At 31.7% G+C, this 11,981-nt stretch overlaps 1 long non-coding RNA gene across 1 annotated transcript; it reads left to right on the plus strand.

The window, feature by feature from the left end:
- Positions 1-7,163: 7,163 nt before the first annotated feature.
- LOC124896542 lies at positions 7,164-8,672 on the plus strand. The gene is made up of 2 exons (XR_007052945.1): positions 7,164-8,230; positions 8,384-8,672. It is a non-coding gene; the product is annotated as an uncharacterized LOC124896542 (long non-coding RNA).
- The last annotated feature ends 3,309 nt before the right edge of the window (positions 8,673-11,981 follow it).

An 11,981-nucleotide genomic window follows, 5' to 3' on the forward strand; every position in this document is an offset into this window, starting at 1 on the left:
AACTATTGAAGAATTCTCCAATAAGTTGATGAAGGTTGTAAACCAAATTAGACTTATGAAAGAAGAGCTTACAGATTCAATAATCGTGGAAAAGGTTCTTGTGAGTTTGCCGAAAAGATTTAAAGCAAAGATCTCCTCACTCAAAGATTCAAAGGACTCACAAAACTGTCATCTTCAGAACTTGTACATGCTCTTCAAGCTCAAGAGCAAAGAAGATCCTTGAGTCTAGAAGAAGCTACTGAAACTGCTCTTCAAGCCAAGTTCAAAGGAAAGATGCAAATGCAAGAGGAAGGTAAAATCTCAGAAACTTCTACTAATTGTAGTAGAAATAATCAAGGTGATTCTTGAAATAGAGTCAAGAAAAGAGAAAATTTTCCTCAATGCAAGTATTGCAGAAAAATCAATCATAAAGAGGATGATTATTGGTTTAAGGAGAAGAAACCACCTCTCCAGTGTAGATATTGCAATAAGCTTGGACATATTGAAAGATTTTGCAGAGTAAAGAAGGAAAACAACCAACAAACTCAAAAAGCGAATGTTTTGAAAGTTGAAGAACATGAGGAGTTTGTGTTTACGGTGATGGCAGCAACAAAATTGAATGATGAAAACACATGATTTCTGGACAGTGGTTGCACTCAACACATAACCAGCAATCAAGAAAATTTTACAAAGTTGAAATCTGCCAAAAGGTAGTGTCAAGTTGGACGATAAAACTAAGTTGGAGATTATTGGTAAAGGAACTATGGCAATTGAAGCTCCCAAAGGTACTAAATTTATTCAATATGTTTTATTGGTACCTGATCTTGACCAAAATCTATTGAGTGTTGGTCAAATGTTAGGACAAGATTATATGATACTGTTAAAAGATAAAAAAAAATGTGTTGTTTTTGAATCTAGCGGATAAGAAGTGATTACAATTGAAATGATAAAAAGAAGTTTTCCTTTGAGTTGGAACTCAAATTCTAAGCAAGTTTGTCGAAGTAGTCAATGTGAGCAGGTCATTGTGACCACCAAGCACAACGATGACGATTTTATTTTTTATTCTGGAAAAATTAAAATTTGTTGCGCTACAATGGACGTTGAAATCGAACAAATCACTTCTCAAGAAAATCCTCAAAAGCTTCAAAACAATAAGGAGGCTATAACTAAGGATAATCCACATACTGTAGCTGGGACCACATCTGGATCTCCATACTCTGGCAATAACAATAGTTCCAATTTAGACCTCACATTTCATGAAGATCAGAATGACAGAGATGATGGGATAGATGATTGCGATGATGTGTCAAACTATGATGATGATGAATGTGATTACTTGAGTACGCAGGCGTAATTTGATAATGCTGATTTGCCTGCTGGTGTTGAGGCAACGATTTTTTGGTTAAATGAACCTGCTTCCAATTCAAAAGTGTCTTCCCAAGTTAGCTCTTCAAGTCATCTAGCAGGTGCTCAGACATCAACTCCCATAAATCTTGAGCATGCAAGTAGTGGCTTTCCGCAGGTGCTTATGAAGATGAGGAGCATGCAATTTTCTTGAAACAAGATGCTATGTTAGAATCTGAAGCTCAGGAAAAGATGAACAACATCAAGTTATATGTCTGGAGGGTGTTCATTATGGATAATTATGAGGAGCTTATGCCCGAGTACCTTGGATTTGTGAAGGGTATTGTGGACTCTGGTGATTTGTCTCTCAACAACTCTCATGAGATCCTACAACAGAATAATATTCTCAAGGTGATTAGGAAGAACCTTGTGAAGAAATGTATTGAGATGTTTAATGAAATTGCTAACACCAAGGAGGGATTAAAGCTCGTTGATATATTTACCAAAGCTCTTCCCAAATTCAGATTTGAAACCCTTCGTGAACAACTTGAAGTTACCAACAAACACCTCAAGGAGGAGTGTTGAGGTATTGAGTTATTTGTTGTTATTTTTCTTTTTTAGTTTAGTAATTTTATTTCTAAAATTCAGTTATTTAGTTGAGATAGAATTGGATTTTATTAGTATCTTACTTGAAGGTAGAATAGGATTTTATTAGTTTCCTAGTTAGAAATAGAATAGGAGTTTTTTATCTATTTATATTCTCAGATGCGAATGAATAAACAAGAAGAATATTTTTTATCCTCAAACATCTGTTTTCTTCTTCTTCTCTGTATTCCATAGAACAATAGTTCCATACACTTCCATATCTCTGTCTAAGTTGCTCGGACTCGGTAATTTTGGTGCTGCACCCGTGTCGATACGACACTGACATGGGTAAGGGTGTGGGATCTGTGTCGGATCCAGTCAAACGAGATTGGGTGCGTTGACCAACAATTGGGAGAAAAATTGAAATTTTGATATCTTAAAGTAAAGATTTGAATAGCTCTAAAATAAAATACCTTCAATTTTACTGCTACATAGTAATTTATACCAGTCCTTTTATCTCATTTGAAGCTTTTTTCTTGGTAAATCTTCTTGTTCGTATTGGCTGTTGCAGGTATTGTTCATGATGAACAAGTTTTTAAAGCCTAGAATATCGGTGCCGTGGTGGACTACTAAATTGTGTGCATAGTGATTTGTACTTTATTGGGAAAAAAATGCAAAACTTATAGTTAGGAAAGAAGATGGAGGAGAGAAGACGAAGCAGAGGAACAAGGATGAAGAATAAGACGACTCAGAGTCCAATATCAACGCTTTTTTTAATTGACCTTTGGTTCTCTAAATGAGTGAGTTATTAAGACCAAACACTAAGATAGGCTGCCACGTTGATTATTTGTTATAAATAATAAATATTATTATTTTGATTAAATGAGATAAACATTCCATATTATAATTAGAGCTTAGTTAATAACTGTCTCATTGATTATTTATTATTAAGAATAAATAATTTATTCATTTTTTTAGTTAAATGAGGTAAGCATTATATATTAATTAGAGTTTATAAAATGAGGATAAACATTATAATTATTTAATTATATAATAAAAATTAATGTATATGCTTTAAAAGCACACATTTTTAAATGAAACTAAATTTAGTGTAAGCAGGGGCGGACCTACATATATTTTTGGGGTATTCCGGCACCTATTAAATTTGATGCGAAATAGATATAATTTTATAGAAAATATACGAAAATAGGAATAAAACATATAAAAGTATCTACTAAAACAAAAAGTTGATTGGATGCACTGACATTTAAGTTGATTTTAAGGTTCTCCATTGAAGAGGCGTCCTGTGTTCGAACCTTGTTAAAGTGTATTTTATTTTTATTTTTCAGTCTTTTAATTTCTTAAACACCCACAATCCTTAAATCCTGGATCCACCATCAAGCATAAGTATATATTAAACATATTAATATTCTCATTCATTTTTGGTTTTAAAATACTTATCAATTTTGAAAAAGAAAAAAAAACATTAATTATTCTTTTTTTAACTTGAACCTTTGTATTACTCTTTTTAGATTTAAGAAGCATGTAAATAAATAAAGACTAACGAATTAATAAGTATATTAATCAAATCACACTCTTAAATAATTATTTCTTTCAACTAAAAAGGAACAGAGAAAGTACATTATAAATTCTATATTAACTAACAAATAATATTATTACATTGATTCAAATATTATTTTTGATGTATCTAATCTAATATATTTTTATAGCTATAATTATATTAAGTTGTGTTTAAATAAAATTATTTTTGTAAGTACATGTATAAATTTTAAATTCTTTTTTGCTGAGTCCCCGCACTCGTATCTATATCCAAATCCATATCCCCAAATCTTAAAAATTAGATCATGAAGGATCCGACACTCGGATCCACACCCGTGTCCGACACCCACATCCGAGTTCGAGCAACTTAGATCTTTGTGATGTCATTTGTAGAACTCACATAGTATTGAGAAGTGATCGCTGTCTTGGCCACTAATCACTACTAAAAAAACTGAAAAATCGACCACAGATTGTGGTCGGAAAAAATAGACCACATGTGGTCGGTTTTTTTGACTTTTCTACAAAAAAGCGACCACAAGTGGTCGCTTTTATATTTTAAAATATCAAAATAATTTTTTCAATAATTTTTATATTAATTATTAATCATTTTACAAATAAAAATTAATAAAAAAAAAAGAAACCCGACCACTTGTGGTCGATTTAAAAAAAATAATTAAAAAATATTTTTAAAAAATCGACCACTTGTGGTTAGTTTTTAATTTTTTTAATTTATTTTTTAAAAATATTAATTATTAATTATTTTATAAATAAAAATAAAAAATAAGAAAACCGACCACTAGTGGTCAATTTTTAATTATTTTTTTAAATATTTTTAAAAAACCGACCACTTGATTCTTTTAATTTTTTTTTAAAAAGAAAATATTTTTAAAAACCGACCACTTGTGGTCGATTTTGGAACTAAAACAAATAATAAATAAATAATTTTTAGTGAGCAATAATTATATAGATGTAATCAAATATATATATATATATATATTATTTTTATTAGAAATAATTATATATATATTTTTTTCAAATTACTCTAATCGCACGATGTCGATAACCCTCTATTATAAGATAATATAATTGTAGATGTGATATATATAGTACTCATTCAAGCATTCGTATATATAAATATATATATTATCTAGTGATCGATTGATGAAAGATGTAGTCAAAACCTAATATTGTATTAAGATAATCAAATATAATTAATCGATCACTTATATGAGTAAGTATAAGAAGCACATCGTATTATATTATAGGATAATATACTTGTGTACATATGTGATAGATATAATACGTATTTAGAACTTGTTATTGTCGATGGTGTGTATATGTGTGTGTATGTATAGGTATATATATATATACATATTATACAGTGAAGGTTTATTAATGACATACGATAATGTAATTGATAATTCATCTGAGTATTTGTAAAATACGTTGTATATTATTATGGGGTAGTAAAATCGTGTATTTGATATTTATAGTATGTATCTAAAAGCTGATAGACAATTAAATATATGTATATACTTAGATTTCGTGTAGTGACGTATGCAGTAATCAACAACTAGATAACTGAATGTATATATCAACATATTTTGAATGATTCGTTCATATATATGATACTATTGAGTATCGAAGTAATAATATAATGTATGTTGATGTGATATTAATGTTAGTCAAAATAATCGATAACTCATCAGAGTTTGTATACGAAATATGTCGTATTATATTACAAGATAATATACTCGTGTACGTATATCTAGTATGTATTTAGAACTTGATATATATAGTAGATAGTGTGTATATGTGTGTGTATGTATAGGTATATATATAGGTATGTGTGTGTATGTTATATGATGTTATTAACATTCATTAAATTATTTTCACATAATTGTGCATACTCACATTTTTTGCAAATACATTATCTATATTTCCATTAGTTAGCATTATTTATTTTTATTATTACTTATTATTTTTCTTATTGTTTATTATTATTATTATTATTATTATTCCTTATTTATTATTATTATTATTATTTATTATTATTACTTATTATTTAATTATTACTATTATCATTATTTACTACTACTAGAATTTAAATAGCGGCCTAAATTAATACCACTTTGCCAATTAATTTATCTTGTAGTTCAATTTCGTTTAAGTCATTATAATTTTAGCCAATTCTATCCAATTTATTACAAATCTAGTCACCTACATTCAACTTATGTCAATTGTAGCCACAAATATGTCAATTTTAATTATAATTGAATTGTTGACCCTATTTTAGTCTCACCCGCTGATCAAAATTGATCCAACGGCTGAAATGGATTCAACATCCTCTTTCCTTTTAATATCCCAACCAAAACCCTAACCCTAAAACATTTCTCAACATCCGCCTCTTTCCCTCTCTCTCTCTCAAGAAGCTAGCGCCGCCACCCCTCTCTCTCCTCCGATCTCGTAGCCGACCAGCCCCATTCCAGCGTCTCCGGCGACCAACCGAATCACCCCAGCGACTAGCCGCCTCAACCACCGGAGAAATCTCCGCCGCCACCAGCAGCGGCGAACCAACCCAGCGCCGCCGCTGGCTCTCTCCGTTCCTCCTCCTCCAGCTTCCAGTGCCACCAGTCAACGGCGACCATCCCCACGCCGGAAGCCACCCGAGCCAGACCCCCGCTCCTCCGAACGAGAAATAAGACGAACACTTTTCGGGTCTGACTCTTCTTATGGTTCGCATTCTTACTGTTTTTGATCTTCGTGTGCTCTACCTTATTCCTAGATTTTAAGTTCGTGGAACATGACTATGATTCTTGAGTTAATTCTCTATATCTTCTTATCAACATGTGTGAAAATGTATTTTCTAAGGTTATCGAGATTTTGATATCATCAGGACTCTTTGCAGCCCCAATAAGTTCTTAGTTATGCCTTCGTGTGTTGTTCCCCTTCGTGTATGTTGATTTGATTGCTCACATCGTTAGCCTGTGGTTTTAATATACTGTGGTTATGATCTTTGACATCATTTAGTTTTAGATCTTGTGAGAACTATTGGGTATATGCTTAGTTTTTTAAGGAGACGTTGGTTTGGGTATTTTACAATAGTAAAGACTTGTTGGCTCCAGTTATGATTTTTGACTAGTTAAATAATGACCTGAGAGTTGTGATATTCTTATGTATGGATTCTTACTTATCAATAAGATTGGTTTGGATGGTTGAGGCCAAGTGGTTCAACTTCGCTTTTTAGATTATAGCTATGGATTGTGTAACTTAGTTGCAACCCCTATTTTTAGGTTTTGACACTTTAGTGAGTCGAAAATGTTTTAAGTGTAGTCACTTGAGAAGTGCATTAGTGAGTCGAAAATGTTTAAGTGTAGTTAGTTACTTGAAAGGTGAGCTTGTGTTTTGAATATAGTGAAGTGTGGTCACTTGAGAGGTGAGTTAGTGACTTGAAAATGTTTAAGTTTTTAGGAACTAGAAATGTGAACTTGTGTTTTGAATTTAGTCAAGTGTGGTCACTTGATAAGTGCATTAGTGAGTCGAAAATGTTTAAGTGTAGTTACTTGAAAGGTGAACTTGTGTTTTGAATATAGTGAAGTGTGGTCACTTGAGAAGTGAGTGAGTGACTTGATAATGTTTAAGTGTAGGTACTTGAAATGTGAACTTGTGTTTTGAAGTTTGTTAAGTGTGGTCACTTGAGAATTGCATTAGTGAGTCGAAAATGTTTTGTGTAGTTACTTGAAAGGTGGGCTTGTGTTTTGAATATAGTGACTCAAAAATGTTTTAAGTTTAGGTAGTTGAAATGTGAACTTGTCAATTGAATTTGCTAAAGTGTGGTTACTTGAGTAGTGAATTAGTGACTCGAAAATGTTAAAGTTTAGGTTCTTTAAATGTGAACTTGTCAATTGAATTTACTAAATTTGGTTACTTGAGTAGTGAACTAGCGACTTGAAAATATTTTAAGTTTAGGTAGTTGAAATGTGAACTTGTCAATTGAATTTGCTGAAGTGTGGTTACTTGAGTAGTAGTGAATTAGTGACTCGAAAATGTTTTAGTTTAGGTTCTTGAAATGTGAACTTGTCAATTGAATTTACTAAATTTGGTTACTTGAGTAGTGAACTAGTGACTCGAAAATGTTTTAAGTTTAGATAGTTGAAATGATGTTACCTTATCATAAAAAAAGTTTAGGTAGTTGAAATGTGAACTTGCCAATTGAATTTGCTGAAGTGTGGTTTAGTGTGGTCACTTGAAAAGTGCATTAGTGAGTCGAAAATGATTAATTAAATGTAGTTACTTGGAAGGTGGATTTGTGTTTTGAATATAGTTAAGTGTGGTCACTTGAGAAGTGAGTTAGTGACTTGAAAATGTGTAAGGGTAGGTATTTGAAATGTGAACTTTTCATTTTGAATTTAGTTTAGTTTGGTAACTTGTGAAGTGACTTAGTGACTTGAAAATGTTTAGGTGTAGGTACTTGAAATGTGAACTTTTCATTTTGAATTAAGTTTCGTTTGCTAATTTGTGAAGTGAATTAGTGACTTGAAAATGTTTAGGTGTTAGGTACTTGAAATGTGAACTTTTCATTTCGAATTTAGTTTAGTTAGATAACTTGTGAAGTGACTTGAAATGTTTAAGTGTAGTTACTTGAATTATGGTTAGTGACTTTTGTTTTGAATTTAGGTACTTGAAATGTGAACTTGCGTTTTGATTTTGGTGAAGTGTGGTCCCTTGAGAAGTGAATTAGTGACTTCAAAATGTTTTAAGTGTAGGTACCGGAAACGTGAACTTTTCATTTGACTTTAGTTTAGTTTGGTAACTTGTGAAGTGAATTAGTGACTTGAAAATGTTTAGGTGTTAATATGTGAAATGAGAACTTTTGTGACTTGAACTAATTACTTGAATGTGATTGATTGTGTAGATGGAACCTGATTATAGTTGGATATATCAACGAGATATTGATAATAGAATGGGTGATGTTGAGAATGAAGATGCGGATGATGAGTTGTAGTTTTTAGTATTTTGTATGTTTTATAGTTTGGATTTGGAATCTCGATAAATTTTGTAAATAATGTTTGTATTCTTATGGTGGTTGGTTGATTGTATATTAAATGATTAGTGGGATGTAGTGTAGATAATAATCAATGTCTGTAAATGATTAGTGGGCTATTTTGTAAATAATTTGATTTTTAATTTTTGTATTTTGAAAATTTTCAATTTTATTTTTTACAAAATTATCAAAAAAACCGATCACATGTGGTAGATTTTTTTAAAATTTTCAATATATTTTTTTACAAAATTATCAAAAAAACCGACCTCATGTGGTAGCTTTTTTTAAAAAAATTCAATTAAAAAATATTTATAAAAACCGGCCACAAGTGGTTGTTTTTTTTTTTTTTTTTAAAACCAACCACAAGTGGTTGGTTTCTTATTAAATTAAATAATTAATTTATTATAAAATCGATCACTTGTGGTCGGTTTTTTTTCCTCGAAAATTATTTTATCCAATTTTAATAAAATAATAAACAATTTTAAAAATATATATATATATTTTTTAAAAGAACCGACCACAAATAATTTTAATAAAATAATAAACAATTTTAAAAATATATATATATATTTTTTAAAAGAACCGACCACTTGTGGTCGGTTTTTAAAAAGCTACCACAGGTTTTCCGACCACAAAATTTGTTCGGTTTTTGGGGAAAACAGACCACACGACGTGGTCAGTTTTTCCTTTTTTTCTAGTAGTGAGTTTAGCTGCAGCTCTTGTATCCCCCATAGAATTAACTCTAATTGATTGAGATCTATGTCTTTCACTGTATTGTAGCACTGAACATCTTTGGATTTTTTCTAATCTTACGGTGAACAGTCTGTCCCAACATTTTCGTCCCCATTTATATGTGGTGAGACAGAGAATTGGGTGCATAGCAGTGTTCATACATATGTAACTTTTCCTGATCTGGAATTCCATAGTTGGTGACAAGAAATACTACGTTAAAGTTGAATCAGTTGGAGTGAATGCGGTTGAACACTGCAGCTGAATCCTTGATAAATAGTTTCTTTCTGACAGTGATGTGACAAATTGTTGATCAAGTGATGTCAAGGCTTAGTTCTGATAATAGAGTCGTAGATTGAAGGTTTCTAATGACATTGCTAATTTCTTGTATCACAACAAATTCTCCCTATTCCCTTTCTTTTCCTTCCCCCCCTCCAAATCTCAATCATCAGTAGCAGCATACATTCTGTGATGGTGTACAGTTAGTTATTTTTTGATCTTGGATTTCTTTGATCTTGGACTTTTTTAAACAACTTTATCACTGATGGCTTATTAAATCTTGTCCTTCTCGATATATGTGTTTGTGAGGTTAGATGTGAGCCTTGGTAGAAAGGTTATTGTATCAGCTGTATAGTTAGAAGAAAATAGGACCCTGGAGGATATTGGTAGCATGATATTTCTACATTATGAAGGCAGAGCTTCTATATAGGAATACCCTGCTAAAGATATCTGCTATTAGAGTTTTTGCCTCTTTTACATGAAAGGAGAACTTTCACTTAGTATACATCGTCGCCTTCAACTTTTTCTCTGCTCACCCCTTCTTTGGAAAGGGAAGGGTGCAGGGAATGTAATGCGTACTACGTCCAAGATGTATATTTATTGAATTTAGAGTATCTAACGGAGGTGACTCAATTGTCTTTCTTCAGGTTCTGGACCTCAATGTGGATCTTAGTGTTGCCAGTGCCGCTGAAGAATAGGATGGCCTCTTTGCCCTCGTGTTCTTAGTACTTTGCTTTGGTTTATGCCTTGATGTGTCCCAAAATTGTGATAGGATTTAATGTAGAAATGACCAATTGTATTGTTCTCTCTTCCGAGTTATATGCCCTTCTTATAAAGATTTGCTTTGTAATGTACGATGAGATAATGTGTGTTGAAAGTTGTTGATACATCTGTGCTTGGGTTTTTCTCACACTTCAGCTTCTTGTTTCCTTGTCAACTCTGTACTAGTTTGATTTCCTTTTTGTCGTTGATTATGAGATGTGATGGAGCCGTGTCCAGGGGCTTTCCGGGATTTCTGAGTTATGAAAGAAGATAGGTTCGATCTAGGGAATTAGTGTTTTAAGGTGAAAATAACATTTATTAACCCAGAAAACAGTTGTCTTTTGAGGTCTATTTGTGATTTCTTGATCATGTTAAGAAATACTATCTCGCTTTTGTCCTGATGTATGCTCTATTTTATATCAGTTTACATATCCATGCTCTTTGCAGATCTTAGGATGGTCATTCTTCTTTAGTACATGGATACATCTTGAAGTGGTGTGGCTTTCTAAATTATGAAGAGGTTGTTTCACGCTGTCCTTCCGAATTACAAAATCCTCTGCTCAAATTTTTTTCCCTCTGACAATCAATCAATAGCAAATTTTTCTTTCTTGCTAACACCAAATGATATTTGATCCATCTGGTTCAATTGTGGTCGCCATGACATAGCTTTCACGGACCATTCTTTGCAGCTATAGCAATAGCCTACGTGGAGGCAGGTTGCTTAAAATTTACCATTCCACTATTCCTATATGGGAAAACTATCCTTCAATATTTTGGAAAATTTAATTAAACTATAAGGGGTCATTTGATTCATTTGATTCGTGGGATAAGAGAATCGCAATAAAATAGGAGTACTTTATCTGATATTTGGTTGAATTTTGGATTTTGAGATTTGCAATCCAGAGATGTATTCCATAATTTTGGTATTGTTTTGAACCACACTCAATGTGAGATTTGGGATTATTAGTATACACACTAAAATGATGGATGTCTTTGTCAATGGTTTTTGCCATATTCTTTTGAAAAAAATAAAATTGAAAATAAAAGTCAATTTCCATTTTATTTAACGTAAAATTAAACACATTTTATGTTAAACCTCGTTTATTCCATTTTTAGTTCCAACGAATCAAATATCTAAATAAAAATATATTTGCTAAGCAATTTGTTATTACTTGAAATTTTTATTATAATTTTTCTATTCAATCATTCGTTGATCATTCAAATTTTATATTGTTAGTCTAACACATAGCTCTCCCAGGCTAACAATGGCGAAAACTACGACCTATACCTCTGCAAAATGTATCCCAACTCTACTAGAACAATGAGCCTCAACAAATAGTTTGATTTCAAGCACTTGCAACCTATGAACTAACTCGAGCAAAATGAATCGAAAGTACCTCCCAAGTCTTCAATTAAATAAAGGTGACAAATGAATTCCACAATATTATTAAGCTAAAAAGGTAAAGTCGCTCAAACAACTAGGAATCTTGTTCGATAACTATATTAGTTGATCGAACAATTATCAAAGTTGTCCGACAACTGCATTAGTTGCCCCAATGATTATCAAAGTTATCCAATAACTTCGCACAGTTGTCGAACAACTTTGATAGTTATTGAGACAACTTTTATAGTTGTTGTTGAGACAACTTTTATAGTTGTTGAAATGAAAAATGTTAAAATTGAAAACTGAAATTTTTTT

Source organism: Capsicum annuum, chromosome 3 (assembly GCF_002878395.1).
Source record: "Capsicum annuum cultivar UCD-10X-F1 chromosome 3, UCD10Xv1.1, whole genome shotgun sequence".
Taxonomy (NCBI): Eukaryota; Viridiplantae; Streptophyta; class Magnoliopsida; order Solanales; family Solanaceae; genus Capsicum; species Capsicum annuum.